Here is a 21638-nt window from a genome sequence, read left to right as displayed (position 1 = left end):
CAGACAGACAGACAGACAGACAGACAGACAGACAGACAGACAGACAGACAGGTGATTCTAGCCACCCCCAGTACTGGGGACACCAGGAGACAGACAGAGAGACAGACAGGTTAGGAGACAGACAGACAGGTTAGGAGACAGACAGAGAGACAGGTGATTCTAGCCAGCCCCAGTACTGTGGAAACCAGGAGACACTACACTACTTTTGAACAGAGCCCTATGGACTGTGGTCTAAAGTAGTGCCCTATGTAGGGATTAGTGTGCTATTTGAGACAGACGCTGAGTCATTATAAACTCACCCCAAACGTCTCCTCTTCCGGCCTGATGGCATTGTTTGATGGCACTGGGCTACCTGGAATACAGACAGAGACAGTAGGAGCACTGGAGAATACAACCCACTCCCAAATGGCACACTATTCCATAGTACACTAGCTTTGACCAGAGCCCTCCTTGCCTTGTAGTGTGCTATATATGGAACAGGGTTCTATTTGGGACGCAGTCTAACTCCAGAGCAGAATTGTGGAGTAAAAATCGACCGACAGGCTGGAGTCTTTAAATCCCATTTCACATAAAACAGTTTCCTTATCAGAAGATATTATACACTGGAGGTTATTTATATAAAAGAACAGAGGACATGAACAGGACAAGCTGGAGCAAAGTGAACACACACACACACACGGACTGAAACACACACACACTCACACACTCACACACACCACACACACACACACTCATACACACACACACAGACTGAAACACACACTCACACAGACTCACACCACACACACACACACACACACTCACACACACCACACACACACACACGGACTCACACACCACTCACTCATACACACTCACACACACAGACTCACAACCATGAAATGGAGTCTCTGTCGGCTGCTGTCGGATACAATTTGAAGGATGAGAGGAGGCTGAAGATCAGAGAGGAATTGGGGGTGTCTGTGTCTGTGTGTGTGTGTGTCTGTGTGTGTGTGTGTGTGTGTGTGTGTGTGTCTGTGTCTGTGTGTGTGTGTGTGTGTGTGTGTGTGTGTGTGTGTGTGTGTGTGTGTGTGTGTGTGTGTGTGTGTGTGTGTGTGTCTGTGTGTGTGTGTGTGTGTGTGTGTGTGTGTGTGTGTGTGTGTGTGTGTGTGTGTGTGTGTGTGTGTCTGTGTCTGTGTGTCTGTGTGTGTGTGTGTGTGTCTGTGTCTGTGTGTCTGAGTGTGTTGAATTAGCAGTCCCTTTTCTCAGCCCGTAATAACTATAAGCAGCCTGTAACAACTATACGCAGCTCCCTCCCTCCCTCCTTCCCTCCCTCCCTCCTTCCCTCCCTTCAACCCTCCCTCCCTTCAAACCTCCCTTCAACCCTCTCTCCCTCCAATCCTCCCTTCAACCCTCCTTCCCTCCCTACAAACCTCCCTCCCTTCAAACCTCCCTTCAACCCTCCCTCCCTTCAACCCTCCTTCCCTCCAATCCTCCCTTCAACCCTCCTTCCTCCAATCCTCCCTTCAACCTTCCCTCCCTACAAACCTCCCTTCAACCCTCCTTCCCTCCAAACCTCCCTTCAACCTTCCCTCCCTTCAAACCTCCCTTCAACCCTCCCTCCCTCCAAACCTCCCTTCAACCCTCCTTCCCTCCAATCCTCCCTTCAACCCTCCTTCCCTCCCTACAAACCTCCCTTCAACCCTCCCTCCCTCCAAACCTCCCTTCAACCCTCCTTCCCTCCCTACAAACCTCCCTTCAACCCTCCCTCCCTTCAAACCTCCCTTCAACCCTCCCTCCCTCCAAACCTCCCTTCAACCCTCCTTCCCTCCGATCCTCCCTTCAACCCTCCTTCCCTCCCTACAAACCTACCTTCAACCCTCCCTCCCTCCAATCCTCCCTTCAAATCAAATCAAATCAAATCAAATTTTATTTGTCACATACACATGGTTAGCAGATGTTAATGCGAGTGTAGCGAAATGCTTGTGCTTCTAGTTCCGACAATGCAGTAATAAAAAGCAAGTAATCTAACTAACAATTCCAAAAAAAACTACTGTCTTATACACAGTGTAAGGGGATAAAGAACATGTACATAAGGATATATGAATGAGTGATGGTACAGAGCAGCATAGGCAAGATACAGTAGATGGTGTTGAGTACAGTATATACATATGAGATAAGTATGTAAACCAAGTGGCATAGTTAAAGTGGCTAGTGATACATGTATTACATAAGGATGCAGTCGATGATATAGAGTACAGTATCAACGTATGCATATGAGATGAACAATGTAGAGTAAGTAACATTATATAAGGTAGCATTGTTTAAAGTGGCTAGTGATATATTTACATCATTTCCCATCAATTCCCATGATTAAAGTGGCTGGAGTAGAGTCAGTGTCATTGACAGTGTGTTGGCAGTAGCCACTCAATGTTAGTGGTGGCTGTTTAACAGTCTGATGGCCTTGAGATAGAAGCTGTTTTTCAGTCTCTCGGTCCCAGCTTTGATGCACCTGTACTGACCTCGCCTTCTGGATGACAGCGGGGTGAACAGGCAGTGGCTCGGGTGGTTGATGTCCTTGATGATCTTTATGGCCTTCCTGTAGCATCGGGTGGTGTAGGTGTCCTGGAGGGCAGGTAGTTTGCCCCGGTGATGCGTTGTGCAGACCTCACTACCCTCTGGAGAGCCTTACGGTTGAGGGCGGTGCAGTTGCCATACCAGGCGGTGATACAGCCCGCCAGGATGCTCTCGATTGTGCATCTGTAGAAGTTTGTGAGTGCTTTTGGTGACAAGCCGAATTTCTTCAGCCTCCTGAGGTTGAAGAGGCGCTGCTGCGCCTTCCTCACGATGCTGTCTGTGTGAGTGGACCAATTCAGTTTGTCTGTGATGTGTATGCCGAGGAACTTAAAACTTGCTACCCTCTCCACTACTGTTCCATCGATGTGGATAGGGGGTGTTCCCTCTGCTGTTTCCTGAAGTCCACAATCATCTCCTTAGTTTTGTTGACGTTGAGTGTGAGGTTATTTTCCTGACACCACACTCCGAGGGCCCTCACCTCCTCCCTGTAGGCCGTCTCGTCGTTGTTGGTAATCAAGCCTACCACTGTTGTGTCCAACCCTCCCTTCAACCTTACCTCCCTACAAACCTCCCTTCAACCCTCCTTCCCTCCAAACCTCCCTTCAACCTTCCCTCCCTTCAAACCTCCCTTCAACCCTCCCTCCCTACAAACCTCCCTTCAACCCTCCCTCCCTACAAACCTCCCTTCAACCCTCCTTCCCTCCAAACCTCCCTTCAACCCCCTTCCCTCCCTCCAACCCTCCCTTCAACACTCCTTCCCTCTCTTCATCCCTCCCTCCCGCCAACCCTCCCTCCCTACAAACCTCCCTTCAACCCCCTTCCCTCCCTTCAAACCTCCCTTCAACCCTCCCTCCCGCCAACCCTCCCTTCAACACTCCTTCCCTCCCTTCAACCCTCCTTCCTTCCCTCCCTTCAACCCTCATTCCCTCTCTTCATCCCTCCCTCCCTCCAACCTACTCTTCAACCCTCCTTCCTTCCCGCCCTTCAACCCTCCTTCCCTCTCTTCATCCCTCCCTCCCTCCAACCCTCCCTTCAACCCTCCTTCCCTCTCTTCATCCCTCCTTCCTTCCCGCCCTTCAACCCTCCTTCCCTCTCTTCATCCCTCCCTCCCTCCAACACTCCCTTCAACCCTCCTTCCCTCTCTTCATCCCTCCCTCCCTCCAACACTCCCTTCAACCCTCCTTCCCTCTCTTCATCCCTCCCTCCCTCCAACCCTCCCTTCAGCCCTCCTTCCCTCTCTTCAACCCTCCCTCCCTCCAACTCTCTCTTCATCCCTCCCTCCCTCCAACCCTCCCCTCAAACCTCCTTCCCTCCCTTCAACCCTCCTTCCCTCTCTTCATCCCTCCCTCCTTCAAGCCTCCCTTCAAACCTCCTTCCCTCTCTTCACCCCTCCCTCCCTCCAACCCTCCCTTCAACCCTCCTTCCCTCTCTTCAACCCTCCCTCCCTCCAACTCTCTCTTCATCCCTCCCTCCCTCCAACCCTCCCCTCAAACCTCCCTCCCTCCAACCCTCCCTTCAAACCTCCTTCCCTCCCTCCAACCCTCCCCTCAACGTTCCTTTCCTCCTTCCAGCCTCCCTTCAACCCTCCTTCCCTCTCTTCATCCCTCCCTCCCTCCAACCCTCCCTTCAACCCTCCTTCCTTCCCTCCCTCCAACCCTCCCTTCAACCCTCCTTCCCTCTCTTCATCCCTCCCTCCCTCCAACCCTCCCTTCAACCCTCCTTCCTTCCCTCCCTCCAACCCTCCCTTCAACCCTCCTTCCCTCTCTTCAACCCTCCTTCCCTCTCTTCAACCCTCCCTTCAATCCTCCTTCCTTCCCTCCCTCCCTTTAACCCTCCCTTCAACCCTCCTTCCCTCCAACCCTCCCTTCAACCCTCTTTCCCTCTCTTCATCCCTCCCTCCCTCCAACCCTCCTTCCCTCCTCCAACCTACTCTTCAACCCTCCTTCCTTCCCACCCTTCAACCCTCCTTCCCTCTCTTCATCCCTCCCTCCCTCCAACCCTCCCTTCAACCCTGCTTCCCTCTCTTCATCCCTCCCTTCCTCCAACACTCCCTTCAACCCTCCTTCCCTCTCATCCCTCCCTCCCTCCAACCCTCCCTTCAAACCTGCTTCCCTCTCTTCACCCCTCCCTCCAACCCTCCCTTCAACCCTCCTTCCCTCTCTTCAACCCTCCCTCCCTCCAACCCTCCCTTCAACCCTCCTTCCCTCTCTTCAACCCTCCCTCCCTCCAACTCTCTCTTCATCCACCCTCCCTCCAAACCTCCCCTCAAACCTCCTTCCCTCCCTTCAACCCTCCTTCCCTCTCTTTATCCCTCCCGCCCTTCAACCTTTCCTCCCTTCAGCCCCCTCTCCCTTCATCCCCCCGTCATCCCTTCCTCCCTCCCTTCAGCCCCCTCCCTTCATCCCTCCCTTCTTCCCACCCACCCTCCCTTCAACCCTCCCTCCCTTCATCCAGGGTAACTCCAATCATACGATCCAAGGTAACTCAAATCATACAATCCAGGGTTATTCCAATCATACAATCCAGGGTTATTCCAATCATACAATCCAAGGTAACTCCAATCATACACTGTCACACCTCCTCACTGTCAGAACAGCTAGATCCCCCTTCCATCGACTCCATTCCAGACATTATTATGAGCCCTCCTCCCTCTCTGTTAGAACAGCTAGATCCCCCTTCCATCGACTCCATTCCAGACATTATTATGAGCCCTCCTCCCTCTCTGTTAGAACAGCTAGATCCCCTTCCATTGACTCCATTCTAGACATTATTATGAGCCCTCCTCCCTCTCTGTTAGAACAGCTAGATCCCCCTTCCATTGACTCCATTCCAGACATTATTGAGCCCTCCTCCCTCTCTGTTAGAACAGCTAGATCCCCGTTCCATCGACTCCATTCCAGACATTATTATGAGCCCTCCTCCCTCACCTGGCAACCATCATTACGCACACCTGGCAACCATCATTACGTACACCTGGCAACCATCATTATGCACACCTTGCAACCCTCATTATGCACACCTGGCAACCCTCATTATGCCTACCTGGCAACCATCATTACGTACACCTGGCAACCATTATTACGTACCCCTGGCAACCATCATTACGTACACCTGGAAACCCTCATTATGTCACCTGGCAAACCTCATTATGTGACCTGGCAAACCTCATTATGCACACCTGAAACCCTCATTATGCACACCTGGCAACCCTCTTTATGTCACCTGGTAACCATCATTATCCACACCTGGCAACCATCATTATGCCCACTCGGACTTCATCACTATCTTGATTACTCCCCTTTTATCTAGCTCTCTGTAGCCTCACTCATCAGGTAGTATTGGTTCTGTTCTCTTGTCCAGATGCATCTCTTGTTTTGTATCTCTCCATGTTCATTATTATTAAACTCACAAACTACACCTGCTTCCTGACTCCTGCTTCCTGACTCCTGCTTCCTGACTCCTGCTTCCTGCTTCCTGACTGCTGCTTCCTGACTGCTGCTTCCTGACTGCTGCTTCCTGCTTCCTGATTCCTGACTCCTTCTTCCTGAAACTTGCTTCCTGACAACTGCTTCCTGACTCCTGCTTCCTGCTTCCTTCTTCCTGACTCCTGCTTCCTGACACCTGCTTTCTGACTCCTGACTCCTGCTTCCTGACTCCTGCTTCCTGACTCCTGCTTCCTGACTCCTGCTTCCTGACTCCTGCTTCCTGCTTCCTGACTGCTGCTTCCTGACTGCTGCTTCCTGCTTCCTGATTCCTGAAATTTGCTTCCTGACACCTGCTTCCTGAACCCTGCTTCCTGACTCCTGCTTCCTGCTTCCTTCTTCCTGACTCCTGCTTCCTGACACCTGCTTTCTGACTCCTGACTCCTTCTTCCTGACTCCTTCTTCCTGACTCCTGCTTCCTGACTCCTGCTTCCTGACTCCCTGCGTCTCCATTACAAGCTGTCTCAAAACAGAGCAGCGCGCGTAACTCCACAATACAGAACTAACATTCACAACATAATAATAGAATAACACTAGTAAGTCAAAACACTGACCGTAGTCCACAATTTCTGAAAAATTGATGAAAAAGTGGTCATGTGAAACTAATGAATGAGTGAAAAGAGGGATATTCTGCTAACATTCATCATGTTAATACGCCACCAATTCTCAGGGGTCAGACTGTCTTCTACCACTAGAGAAGCTCTGAGTGATGTGAATAATCCCAATGGGGTCAGACTGTCTTCTACCATTAGAGAATCTCTGAGTGATGTGAATAATCCCAATGGGGTCAGACTGTCTTCTACCACTAGAGAATCTCTGAGTGATGTGAATCATCCCAATGGGGTCAGACTGTCTTCTACCACTAGAGAATCTCTGAGTGATGTGAATCATCCCAATGGGGTCAGACTGTCTTCTACCACTAGAGAATCTCTGAGTGATGTGAATAATCCCAATGGGGTCAGACTGTCTTCTACCACTAGAGAATCTCTGAGTGATGTGAATCATCCCAATGGGGTCAGACTGTCTTCTACCACTAGAGAAGCTCTGAGTGATGTGAATAATCCCAATGGGGTCAGACTGTCTTCTACCACTAGAGAAGCTCTGAGTGATGTGAATAATCCCAATGGGGTCAGACTGTCTTCTACCACTAGAGAAGCTCTGAGTGATGTGAATAATCCCAATGGGGTCAGACTGTCTTCTACCACTAGAGAATCTCTGAGTGATGTGAATCATCCCAATGGGGTCAGACTGTCTTCTACCACTAGAGAATCTCTGAGTGATGTGAATAATCCCAATGGGGTCAGACTGTCTTCTACCACTAGAGAAGCTCTGAGTGATGTGAATCATCCCAATGGGGTCAGACTGTCTTCTACCATTAGAGAATCTCTGAGTGATGTGAATAATCCCAATGGGGTCAGACTGTCTTCTACCATACTACAATCTGCTGCAATACATCCTTTGTCACTGTTCTGAGACCTATAGCTTTTGCTGTACGATGTGTCCCTGTCTAAGAAAATGTTGTGGTTACCGTCAGGGTCAGGGTCAAAGGGCGGAGCCGTGAGGAAGTGTCCGTAGACCGTCTTGGTGACGGTCCCCAGGGAGTTGGAGGCCTCCAGCGTGTAGTTTCCGTTATCGTAGTGTGTTGGGTTGAGAAGAGTCAGACATCCCTCCAGATAGTCCCGGTAGAAATCCATCTCTGTCCTGATGTACTCACTCTGCAGGATCTCTCTGTGTACAATCATGATTAGAATACGGTTTCATTTTTTGTCCTTTTCAAAAGACCCAAACTCTTGACATCAGTGGTTCTGAATCCTGATTCTGGGGAACCCCAAGGGGAGGCTGTTTTGGGTTTTCCCCAGCATTAGTCGCCTGATTGATATCTCAGCATCAAGCCGTTGATTGTTTCAGTTAGCTGTGTAGTTCTGGGGTAAAGACTAAAACCTGCACCTCTTGTGGTCTCTAAGACCAGAATATGTACATGCTGCTTTACATATTAGAAATTAATAAAAAGGAATAAAATCACACCTGTTTGTGGTACCATCGCAGCGTCGGGTAGGGATAGCCTCTCACTGTGAACTCTATGCAGGTGTCATGGCGTCGCTCAGGCTCGGACAGTTTCAGGATGACTGGTGGAACTGGAAGGGGAGCAGAGGAAACTGTGAAGGTTTTGACACAGCATGGCTCGGACAGTTTAAGGATGACTGGTGGAACTAGAAGGGGAGCAGAGGAAACTGTGAAGGTTTTGACACAGCATGGCTCGGACAGTTTAAGGATGACTGGTGGAACTAGAAGGGGAGCAGAGGAAACTGTGAAGGTTTTGACACAGCATGGCTCGGACAGTTTAAGGATGACTGGTGGAACTGGAAGGGGAGCAGAGGAAACTGTGAAGGTTTTGACACAGCATGGCTCGGACAGTTTCAGGATGACTGGTAGAACTGGAAGGGGAGCAGAGGAAACTGTGAAGGTTTTGACACAGCATGGCTCGGACAGTTTCAGGATGACTGGTAGAACTGGAAGGGGAGCAGAGGAAACTGTGAAGGTTTTGACACAGCATGGCTCGGACAGTTTCAGGATGACTGGTAGAACTGGAAGGGGAGCAGAGGAAACTGTGAAGGTTTTGACACAGCATGGCTCGGACAGTTTCAGGATGACTGGTGGAACTGGAAGGGGAAACTGAGGACAGAGGAAACTGACGATTTTGACACACAATGGTGTCTTCTAACTTCTAATGGTTGGCCAATTCCACAAGCTAGATTTCACAATGCAAAACATTAATAATTTAAACACTGTTATGATTAAAACACTGTTATGATTCAACACTGATATGATTAACCACTGATATGATTAACCACTGATATGATTAAAACACTGTTATGATTCAACACTGATATGATTAACCACTGATATGATTCAACACTGATATGATTCAACACTGATATGATTGGGGCGGCAGGGTAGCCTAGTGGTTAGAGCGTTGGACTAGTAACCGAAAGGTTGCAAGTTCGAATCCCCGAGCTGACAAGGTACAAATCTGTCATTCTGCCCCTGAACAGGCAGTTAACCCACTGTTCCTAGGCCGTCATTGAAAATAAGAATTTGTTCTTAACTGACTTGCCTAGTTAAATAAAGGTAAAATAAATAAATAAAAAAGATTAAACCACTTAATAAAGACTAGTAGCTGGTTAGCTGGCTAGAGGACAGCTAGCCGTGGCTAATAAAGACTAGTAGCTAGTTAGCTGGCTAGAGGACAGCTAGCCGTGGCTAATAAAGACTCGTAGTTGGTTAGGTGGCTAGAGGACCGCTAGCCATGGCTAATAAAAACTAGTAGCTAGTTAGCTGGCTAGAGGACAGCTAGCCATGGCTAATAGAGACTAGTAGCTAGTTAGCTGGCTAGCTCCTGATGGAAGTTCCAGTTATAAGGAATAGAAATAGCAGATCCGTACCAAATTAGGTGAGGCGGGTTGCAGGAAAATATATTCAGTTCGTAGACAAAGTGAGATTAAGCTATACCAGCTATTTACACGGGATAAGACAGATACACACGTTCTACTGCACCGCCATCTTGGATCCCAAGTGGGACAACCACATATCACATGATAGCTAGGTGGGACAACCACATATCACATGATAGCTAGGTGGGACAACCACATATCACATGATAGCTAGGTGGGACAACCACATATCACATGATATCTAGGTGGGACAACCACATATCACATGATAGCTAGGTGGGACAACCACATATCACATGATAGCTAGGTAGGACAACCACAGTCACAAGATAGCTAGGTGGACAACCACATATCACAAGATAGCTAGTTGGACAACCACATTTCACAAGATAGCTAGTTGGACAACCACATATCACAAGATAGCTAGTTGGACAACCACATATCACAGTCACATGATAGCTAGGTGGACAACCACATATCACATGATAGCTAGGTGGATAGCCACATATCACAGTCACATGATAGCTAGGTGGACAACCACATATCACAGTCACATGATAGCTAGGTGGACAACCACATATCACAGTCACATGATAGCTAGGTGGACAACCACATATCACAGTCACATGATAGCTAGGTGGACAACCACATATCACAGTCACATGATAGCTAGGTGGACAACCACATATCACAGTCACATGATAGCTAGGTGGACAACCACATATCACAGTCACATGATAGCTAGGTGGACAACCACATATCACATGATAGCTAGGTGGGACAACCACATATCACATGATAGCTAGGTGGGACAACCACATATCACATGATATCTAGGTGGGACAACCACATATCACATGATAGCTAGGTGGGACAACCACATATCACATGATAGCTAGGTAGGACAACCACAGTCACAAGATAGCTAGGTGGACAACCACATATCACAAGATAGCTAGTTGGACAACCACATTTCACAAGATAGCTAGTTGGACAACCACATATCACAAGATAGCTAGTTGGACAACCACATATCACAAGATAGCTAGTTGGACAACCACATATCACAGTCACATGATAGCTAGGTGGACAACCACATATCACAGTCACATGATAGCTAGGTGGACAACCACATATCACGTGATAGCTAGGTGGACAACCACATATCACATGATAGCTAGGTGGGACAACCACATATCACATGATAGCTAGGTAGGACAACCACAGTCACAAGATAGCTAGGTGACAACCACATATCACAAGATAGCTAGTTGGACAACCACATTTCACAAGATAGCTAGTTGGACAACCACATATCACAAGATAGCTAGTTGGACAACCACATATCACAGTCACATGATAGCTAGGTGGACAACCACATATCACATGATAGCTAGGTGGATAACCACATATCACAGTCACATGATAGCTAGGTGGATAACCACATATCACATGATAGCTAGGTGGATAACCACATATCACATGATAGCTAGGTGGATAACCACATATCACATGATAGCTAGGTGGACAACCACATATCACAGTCACATGATAGCTAGGTGGATAACCACATATCACAGTCACATGATAGCTAGGTGGACAACCACATATCACAGTCACATGATAGCTAGGTGGACAACCACATATCACAGTCACATGATAGCTAGGTGGACAACCACATATCACAGTCACATGATAGCTAGGTGGACAACCACATATCACAGTCACATGATAGCTAGGTGGACAACCACATATCACAGTCACATGATAGCTAGGTGGACAACCACATATCACAGTCACATGATAGCTAGGTGGACAACCACATATCACAGTCACATGATAGCTAGGTGGACAACCACATATCACAGTTACATGATAGCTAGGTGGACAACCACATATCACAGTCACATGATAGCTAGGTGGACAACCACATATCACATGATAGCTAGGTGGACAACCACATATCACAGTCACATGATAGCTAGGTGGACAACCACATATCACATGATAGCTAGGTGGACAACCACATATCACAGTCACATGATAGCTAGGTGGACAACCACAGTCACAAGATAGCTAGGTGGACAACCACATATCACAGTCACATGATAGCTAGGTGGACAACCACATATCACAGTCACATGATAGCTAGGTGGACAACCACATATCACATGATAGCTAGGTGGACAACCACATATCACAGTTACATGATAGCTAGGTGGACAACCACATATCACAGTCACTTGATAGCTAGGTGGACAACCACATATCACGTGATAGCTAGGTGGACAACCACATATCACATGATAGCTAGGTGGGACAACCACATATCACAAGATAGCTAGGTGGGACAACCACATATCACATGATAGGCTAGGGGGACAACCACATATCACGTGATAGCTAGGTGGACAACCACAGTCACATGATAGCTAGGTAGACAACCACATATTTCAGTTACATGATAGCTAGGTGGACAACCACATATCACAGTCACATGATAGCTAGGTGGACAACCACATATCACATGATAGCTAGGTGGGACAACCACAGTCACATGATAGCTAGGTAGACAACCACATATTTCAGTTACATGATAGCTAGGTGGACAACCACATATCACAGTCACATGATAGCTAGGTGGACAACCACATATCACATGATAGCTAGGTGGACAACCACAGTCACATGATAGCTAGGTGGACAACCACAGTCACATGATAGCTAGGTGGACAACCACAGTCACATGACACACACACACACACACACACACACACACACACACACACACACACACACACACACACACACACACACACACACACACACACACACACACACACCCGTGGATTGAAACCTACACTGTGCAGTTGGGAATGATAACCATTGGACGGACACACACACACCAGTGGTTTGAAACCTACACTGTACAGCCAGCTGGATGGAAGCGTTGGTCATTCCCACTAGGTTCTCTGCTATGCAGGTGAGCAGGAAGCCGTTGTCGTCTCGACTTACGTTGACTAGCGTCAGGTTAATAGAATGGATGTTAGGCCAGTAGACATTAGACTAGAGAGACAGGAGAGGAGAGGAGAAGAGAGAAGAGAAGAGAAGAGAAGAGGAGAGAAGAGGAGAGGAGAGAACAAGGCATTAGACTACCATACACATTAGTCTCTACCTCTCTGTCTCTCTACCTCTCTGTCTCTCTACCTCTCTGTCTCTCTACCTCTCTGTCTCTCTACCTCTCTGTCTCTCTGTCTCTCTGTCTCTCTGTCTCTCTACCTCTCTGTCTCTCTACCTCTCTGTCTCTCTACCTCTCTGTCTCTCTACCTCTCTGTCTCTCTACCTCTCTGTCTCTCTACCTCTCTGTCTCTCTACCTCTCTGTCTCTCTGTCTCTCTACCTCTCTGTCTCTCTACCTCTCTGTCTCTCTACCTCTCTGTCTCTCTACCTCTCTGTCTCTCTACCTCTCTGTCTCTCTACCTCTCTGTCTCTCTACCTCTCTGTCTCTCTACCTCTCTGTCTCTCTGTCTCTCTACCTCTCTGTCTCTCTGTCTCTCTACCTCTCTGTCTCTCTACCTCTCAGTCTCTCTACCTCTCTGTCTCTCTACCCCTCTGTCTCTCTGTCTCTCTACCTCTCTGTCTCCCTGTCTCTCTGTCTCTCTATACCTCTCTGTCTCTCTACCTCTCTGTCTCTCTATACCTCTCTACCTCTCTACCTCTCTACCTCTCTACCTCTCTACCTCTGAATGCTCAGCTATGAAAACCCAACTGACATTTACTCCTGAGGTGCTGAGCTGTTGCAGCCTCTATAATGACTATTTGACCCTCCTGGTCATCTATAAACATCTTGAAGAACGATCTGGTCTTGATGGCCATGTACTCTTATAATCTCCTCTCGGCACAGCCAGAAGAGGACTGGCCACCCCTGAGAGCCTGGTTCCTCTCTACCCAGTACAGCCAGAAGAGGACTGGCCACCCCTGAGAGCCTGGTTCCTCTCTACCCAGTACAGCCAGAAGAGGACTGGCCACCCCTGAGAGCCTGGTTCCTCTCTACCCAGTACAGCCAGAAGAGGACTGGCCACCCTCAGAGCCTGGTTCCTCTCTACCCAGTACAGCCAGAAGAGGACTGGCCACCCCTCAGAGCCTGGTTTCTCTCTACCCAGTACAGCCAGAAGAGGACTGGCCACCCCTGAGAGCCTGGTTCCTCTCTACCCAGTACAGCCAGAAGAGGACTGGCCACCCCTCAGAGCCTGGTTCCTCTCTACCCAGCACAGCCAGAAGAGGACTGGCCACCCCTGAGAGCCTGGTTCCTCTCTACCCAGTACAGCCAGAAGAGGACTGGCCACCCCTCAGAGCCTGGTTCCTCTCTACCCAGTACAGCCAGAAGAGGACTGGCCACCCCTCAGAGCCTGGTTTCTCTCTACCCAGTACAGCCAGAAGAGGACTGGCCACCCCTGAGAGCCTGGTTCCTCTCTACCCAGTACAGCCAGAAGAGGACTGGCCACCCTCAGAGCCTGGTTCCTCTCTACCCAGTACAGCCAGAAGAGGACTGGCCACCCCTCAGAGCCTGGTTTCTCTCTACCCAGCACAGCCAGAAGAGGACTGGCCACCCCTGAGAGCCTGGTTCCTCTCTACCCAGTACAGCCAGAAGAGGACTGGCCACCCCTGAGAGCCTGGTTCCTCTCTACCCAGTACAGCCAGAAGAGGACTGGCCACCCCTGAGAGCCTGGTTCCTCTCTACCCAGTACAGCCAGAAGAGGACTGGCCACCCCTGAGAGCCTGGTTCCTCTCTACCCAGTACAGCCAGAAGAGGACTGGCCACCCCTCAGAGCCTGGTTCCTCTCTACCCAGTACAGCCAGAAGAGAACTGGCCACCCCTGAGAGCCTGGTTCCTCTCTACCCAGTACAGCCAGAAGAGGACTGGCCACCCCTCAGAGCCTGGTTCCTCTCCACCCAGTACAGCCAGAAGAGGACTAGCCACCCCTGAGAGCCTGGTTCCTCTCTACCCAGTACAGCCAGAAGAGGACTGGCCACCCCTCAGAGCCTGGTTCCTCTACACCCAGTACAGCCAGAAGAGGACTAGCCACCCCTGAGAGCCTGGTTCCTCTCTACCCAGTACAGCCAGAAGAGGACTGGCCACCCCTCAGAGCCTGGTTCCTCTCTACCCAGTACAGCCAGAAGAGGAATGGCCACCCCTCAGAGCCTGGTTCCTCTCTACCCAGCACAGCCAGAAGAGGACTGGCCACCCCTGAGAGCCTGGTTCCTCTCTACCCAGTACAGCCAGAAGAGGACTGGCCACCCCTGAGAGCCTGGTTCCTCTCTACCCAGTACAGCCAGAAGAGGACTGGCCACCCCTGAGAGCCTGGTTCCTCTCTACCCAGTACAGCCAGAAGAGGACTGGCCACCCCTGAGAGCCTGGTTCCTCTCTACCCAGTACAGCCAGAAGAGGACTGGCCACCCCTCAGAGCCTGGTTCCTCTCTACCCAGTACAGCCAGAAGAGAACTGGCCACCCCTGAGAGCCTGGTTCCTCTCTACCCAGTACAGCCAGAAGAGGACTGGCCACCCTGAGAGCCTGTTTCCTCTCTACCCAGTACAGCCAGAAGAGGACTGGCCACCCCTGAGAGCCTGGTTCCTCTCTACCCAGTACAGACAGAAGAGGACTGGCCACCCCTCAGAGCCTGGTTCCTCTCTACCCGGTACAGCCAGAAGAGGACTGACCACCCCTGAGAGCCTGGTTCCTCTCTACCCAGTACAGCCAGAAGAGGACTGGCCACCCCTCAGAGCCTGGTTCCTCTCTACCCAGTACAGCCAGTAGAGGACTGGCCACCCCTGAGAGCCTGGTTCCTCGCTAGGTTTCTTCCTAGGTTCCTGCCTTTCTGGGGAGTTTTTCCTTGCCACCATGCTTCTTCATCTACATTGCGTGCTGATTGGGGGATTAATGCTAGGTTTCTGTATAAACACGTTGTGGAATATGCTGATGTAAAAATAAATACAAATACAATTGATTGACTGACGAGAGGAAAGGAGATGAGCAGAGAACACAACATTAGACTACAGTACATGTTAGTCTGGAGAACTAGAGGAGATGAATAGGGTTGGTGGACATTAGACTATAGTACAGGTTAGACTGGAGAACTAGAGGAGATGAATAGAGTTGGTGGACATTAGACTACAGTACAGGTTAGTCTGGAGAACTAGAGGAGATGAATAGAGTTGGTGGACATTAGACTAGAGTACAGGTTAGACTGGAGAACTAGAGGAAATGAATAGGGTTGGTGGACATTAGTCTGGAGAACTAGAGGAGATGAATAGGGTTGGTGGACATTAGACTACAGTACACGTTAGACTGGAGAACTAGAGGAGATGAATAGGGTTGGTGGACATTAGACTACAGTACACATTAGACTGGAGAACTAGAGGAGATGAATAGGTTTGGTGGACATTAGACTACAGTACACGTTAGACTGGAGAACTAGAGGAGATGAATAGGGTTGGTGGACATTAGTCTGGAGAACTAGAGGAGATGAATAGGGTTGGTGGACATTAGACTACAGTACAGGTTAGACTGGAGAACTAGAGGATATGAATAGGGTTGGTGGACATTAGACTACAGTACACGTTAGACTGGAGAACTAGAGGAGATGAATAGGGTTGGTGGACATTAGACTACAGTATCAAATCAAATCAAATTTTATTTGTCACATACACATGGTTAGCAGATGTTAATGCGAGTGTAGCGAAATGCTTGTGCTTCTAGTTCCGACAATGCAGTAATAACGAGCAAGTAATCTAACTAACAATTCCAAAAAAAAAAAAAACTACTGTCATACACAGTGTAAGGGGATAAAGAATATGTACATAAGGATATATGAATGAGTGATGGTACAGAGCAGCATAGGCAAGATACAGTAGATGATATCGAGTACAGTATATACATATGAGATAAGTATGTAAACCAAGTGGCATAGTTAAAGTGGCTAGTGATACATGTATTACATAAGGATGCAGTCGATGATATAGAGTACAGTATCAACGTATGCATATGAGATGAACAATGTAGGGTAAGTAACATTATATAAGGTAGCATTGTTTAAAGTGGCTAGTGATATACTTTACATCATTTCCCATCAATTCCCATTATTAAAGTGGCTGGAGTTGAGTCAGTGTCAGTGTGTTGGCAGTAGCCACTCAATGTTAGTGGTGGCTGTTTAACAGTCTGATGGCCTTGAGATAGAAGCTGTTTTTCAGTCTCTCGGTCCCAGCTTTGATGCACCTGTACTGACCTCGCCTTCTGGATGGCAGCGGGGTGAACAGGCAGTGGCTCGGGTGGTTGATGTCCTTGATGATCTTTATGGCCTTCCTGTAGCATCGGGTGGTGTAGGTGTCCTGGAGGGCAGGTAGTTTGCCCCGGTGATGCGTTGTGCAGACCTCACTACCCTCTGGAGAGCCTTACGGTTGAGGGCGGTGCAGTTGCCATACCAGGCGGTGATACAGCCCGCCAGGATGCTCTCGATTGTGCATCTGTAGAAGTTTGTGAGTGCTTTTGGTGACAAGCCGAATTTCTTCAGCCTCCTGAGGTTGAAGAGGCGCTGCTGCGCCTTCCTCACGATGCTGTCTGTGTGAGTGGACCAATTCAGTTTGTCTGTGATGTGTATGCCGAGGAACTTAAAACTTGCTACCCTCTCCACTACTGTTCCATCGATGTGGATGGGGGTGTTCCCTCTGCTGTTTCCTGAAGTCCACAATCATCTCTTTAGTTTTGTTGACGTTGAGTGTGAGGTTATTTTCCTGACACCACACTCCGAGGGCCCTCACCTCCTCCCTGTAGGCCGTCTCGTCGTTGTTGGTAATCAAGCCTACCACTGTTGTGTCGTCCACAAACTTGATGATTGAGTTGGAGGCGTGCATGGCCACGCAGTCGTGGGTGAACAGGGAGTACAGGAGAGGGCTCAGAACGCACCCTTGTGGGGCCCCAGTGTTGAGGATCAGCGGGGAGGAGATGTTGTTGCCTACCCTCACTACCTGGGGGCGGCCCGTCAGGAAGTCCAGTACCCAGTTGCACAGGGCGGGGTCGAGACCCAGGGTCTCGAGCTTGATGACGAGCTTGGAGGGTACTATGGTGTTAAATGCCGAGCTGTAGTCGATGAACAGCATTCTCACATAGGTATTCCTCTTGTCCAGATGGGTTAGGGCAGTGTGCAGTGTTGTTGAGATTGCATCGTCTGTGGACCTATTTGGGCGGTAAGCAAATTGGAGTGGGTCAAGGGTGTCAGGTAGGGTGGAGGTGATATGGTCCTTGACTAGTCTCTCAAAGCACTTCATGATGACGGATGTGAGTGCTACGGGCGGTAGTCGTTTAGCTCAGTTACCTTAGCTTTCTTGGGAACAGGAACAATGGTGGCCCTCTTGAAGCATGTGGGAACAGCAGACTGGTATAGGGATTGATTGAATATGTCCGTAAACACACCGGCCAGCTGGTCTGCGCATGCTCTGAGGGCGCGGCTGGGGATGCCGTCTGGGCCTGCAGCCTTGCGAGGGTTAACACGTTTAAATGTCTTACTCACTTCGGCTGCAGTGAAGGAGAGACCGCATGTTTCCGTTGCAGGCCGTGTCAGTGGCACTGTATTGTCCTCAAAGCGGGCAAAAAAGTTATTTAGTCTGCCTGGGAGCAAGACATCCTGGTCCGTGACTGGGCTGGGTTTCTTCCTGTAGTCCGTGATTGACTGTAGACCCTGCCACATACCTCTTGTGTCTGAGCCGTTGAATTGAGATTCTACTTTGTCTCTGTACTGGCGCTTAGCTTGTTTGATAGCCTTGCGGAGGGAATAGCTGCACTGTTTGTATTCAGTCATGTTACCAGACACCTTGCCCTGATTAAAAGCAGTGGTTTGTGCCTTCAGTTTCACACGAATGCTGCCATCAATCCACGGTTTCTGGTTAGGGAATGTTTTAATCGTTGCTATGGGAACGACATCTTCAACGCACGTTCTAATGAACTCGCACACCGTATCAGCGTATTCGTCAATGTTGTTGTCTGACGCAATACGAAACATCTCCCAGTCCACGTGATGGAAGCAGTCTTGGAGTGTGGAGTCAGCTTGGTCGGACCAGCGTTGGACAGACCTCAGCGTGGGAGCTTCTTGTTTTAGTTTCTGTCTGTAGGCAGGGATCAACAAAATGGAGTCGTGGTCAGCTTTGCCGAAAGGGGGCGGGGCAGGGCCTTATATGCGTCGCGGAAGTTAGAGTAACAATGATCCAGGGTCTTTCCACCCCTGGTTGCGCAATCGATATGCTGATAAAATTTAGGGAGTCTTGTTTTCAGATTAGCCTTGTTAAAATCCCCAGCTACAATGAATGCAGCCTCCGGATAAATCGTTTCCAGTTTGCAGAGAGTTAAATAAAGTTCGTTCAGAGCCATCGATGTGTCTGCTTGGGGGATATATACGGCTGTGATTATAATCGAAGAGAATTCTCTTGGTAGATAATGCGGTCTACATTTGATTGTGGGGAATTCTAAATCAGGTGAACAGAAGGATTTGAGTTCCTGTATGTTTCTTTCATCACACCATGTCACGTTGGCCATAAGACATACGCCCCCGCCCGTCTTCTTACCAGAAAGATGTTTGTTTCTGTCGGCGCGATGCGTGGAGAAACCCGCTGGCTGCACCGCTTCGGATTGCGTCTCTCCAGTTAGCCATGTTTCCGTGAAGCAGAGAACGTTACAGTCTCTGATGTCCCTCTGGAATGCTACCCTTGCTCGGATTTCGTCAACCTTGTTGTCAAGAGACTGGACATTGGCAAGAAGAATGCTAGGGAGTGGTGCACGATGTGCCCGTCTCCGGAGTCTGACCAGAAGACCGCTTCGTTTCCCTCTTTTTCTGAGTCGTTTTTTTTTTGGGTCGCTGCATGTGATCCACTCCGTTACACTGGTTGTAAGGCAGAACACAGGATCCGCATCGCGAAAAACATATTCTTGGTCGTACTGATGGTGAGTTGACGCTGATCTTATATTCAGTAGTTCTTCTCGGCTGTATGTAAAGAAACCTAAGATGACCTGGGGTACTAGTGTAAGAAATAACACGTAAAAAACAAAAAACTGCATAGTTTCCTAGGAACGCGAAGCGAGGCGGCCATCTCTGTCGGCGCCGGAAGTAATACGCCAGTCTAGGGTTGGTGGACATTAGACTACAGTACAGGTTAGACTGGAGAACTAGAGGATATGAATAGGGTTGGTGGACGTTAGTCTGGAGAACTAGAGGAGATGAATAGGGTTGGTGGACATTAGTCTGGGGGAACTAGAGGATATGAATAGGGTTGGTGGACATTAGACTATAGACATTAGACTACAGTACAGGTTAGACTGGAGAACTAGAGGAGATGAATAGGGTTGGTGGACATTAGACTACAGTACACGTTAGTCTGGAGAACTAGAGGAGATGAATAGAGTTGGTGGACATTAGACTACAGTACAGGTTAGACTGGAGAACTAGAGGAAATGAATAGGGTTGGTGGACATTAGTCTAGAGAACTAGAGGAGATGAATAGGGTTGGTGGACATTAGACTACAGTACACGTTAGACTGGAGAACTAGAGGAGATGAATAGGGTTGGTGGACATTAGACTACAGTACACATTAGACTGGAGAACTAGAGGATATGAATAGGTTTGGTGGACATTAGACTACAGTACACGTTAGACTGGAGAACTAGAGGAGATGAATAGGGTTGGTGGACATTAGTCTGGAGAACTAGAGGAGATGAATAGGGTTGGTGGACATTAGACTACAGTACAGGTTAGACTGGAGAACTAGAGGATATGAATAGGGTTGGTGGACATTAGACTACAGTACACGTTAGACTGGAGAACTAGAGGAGATGAATAGGGTTGGTGGACATTAGACTACAGTACAGGTTAGACTGGAGAACTAGAGGATATGAATAGGGTTGGTGGACGTTAGTCTGGAGAACTAGAGGAGATGAATAGGGTTGGTGGACATTAGTCTGGGGGAACTAGAGGATATGAATAGGGTTGGTGGACATTAGACTACAGTACAGGTTAGACTGGAGAACTAGAGGATATGAATAGGGTTGGTGGACATTAGACTACAGTACACGTTAGACTGGAGAACTAGAGGAGATGAATAGGGTTGGTGGACATTAAACTACAGTACACGTTAGACTGGAGAACTAGAGGACAGGAGATCATTAAGGTGACCTGTGTGTGTGCCTGGTTACATGTGTGCATCCATCCGTCCGTCCGTGCCTGTGTCTGTATGTCTCACCAGGTGTCTGTATGTCTCACCAGGTGTCTGTATGCCTCACCAGGTGTCTGTATGCCTCACCAGGTATGTGTATGTCTCACCAGGTGTGTGTATGTCTCACCAGGTGTGTGTATGTCTCACCAGGTGTCTGATGCCTCACCAGGTGTGTGTATGTCTCACCAGGTGTCTGATGCCTCACCAGGTGTGTGTATGTCTCACCAGGTGGGTGTATGTCTCACCAGGTGTGTGTATGTCTCACCAGGTGTCTGATGCCTCACCAGGTATGTGTATGTCTCACCAGGTATGTGTATGTCTCACCAGGTGTGTGTATGTCTCACCAGGTGTCTGATGCCTCACCAGGTATGTGTATGTCTCACCAGGTGTGTGTATGTCTCACCAGGTGTGTGTATGTCTCACTAGGTGTCTGTATGTCTTACCAGGTGTGTGTATGTCTCACCAGGTGTGTGTATGTCTCTCCAGGTGTGTGTATGTCTCACCAGGTGTGTGTATGTCTCACCAGGTGTGTGTATGTCTCACCAGGTGTGTGTATGTCTCACCAGGTGTGTGTATGCCTCACCAGGTATGTGTATGTCTCACCAGGTGTGTGTATGCCTCACCAGGTGTGTGTATGTCTCACCAGGTATGTGTATGTCTCACCAGGTATGTGTATGTCTCACCAGGTGTGTGTATATGTCTCACCAGGTGTCTGATGCCTCACCAGGTATGTGTATGTCTCACCAGGTATGTGTATGTCTCACCAGGTGTGTGTATGTCTCACCAGGTGTCTGATGCTTCACCAGGTATGTGTATGTCTCACCAGGTGTGTGTATGTCTCACCAGATGTGTGTATGTCTCACCAGGTGTGTGTATGTCTCACCAGGTGTCTGT

General features: G+C 49.0%; 1 pseudogene; it reads right to left on the bottom strand.

The window, feature by feature from the left end:
- The window catches only part of LOC121845239, a 99310-nt pseudogene that overhangs the window by 52892 nt on the left and 24780 nt on the right, over window positions 1–21638 (bottom strand).

The sequence above is a fragment of the Oncorhynchus tshawytscha genome, unplaced genomic scaffold (genome assembly GCF_018296145.1).
Source record: "Oncorhynchus tshawytscha isolate Ot180627B unplaced genomic scaffold, Otsh_v2.0 Un_contig_4862_pilon_pilon, whole genome shotgun sequence".
Taxonomy (NCBI): domain Eukaryota; kingdom Metazoa; phylum Chordata; class Actinopteri; order Salmoniformes; family Salmonidae; genus Oncorhynchus; species Oncorhynchus tshawytscha.
The sequence above is the reverse complement of the archived record's forward strand: the minus strand, read 5'-3'. Positions and strand labels throughout refer to the sequence as shown.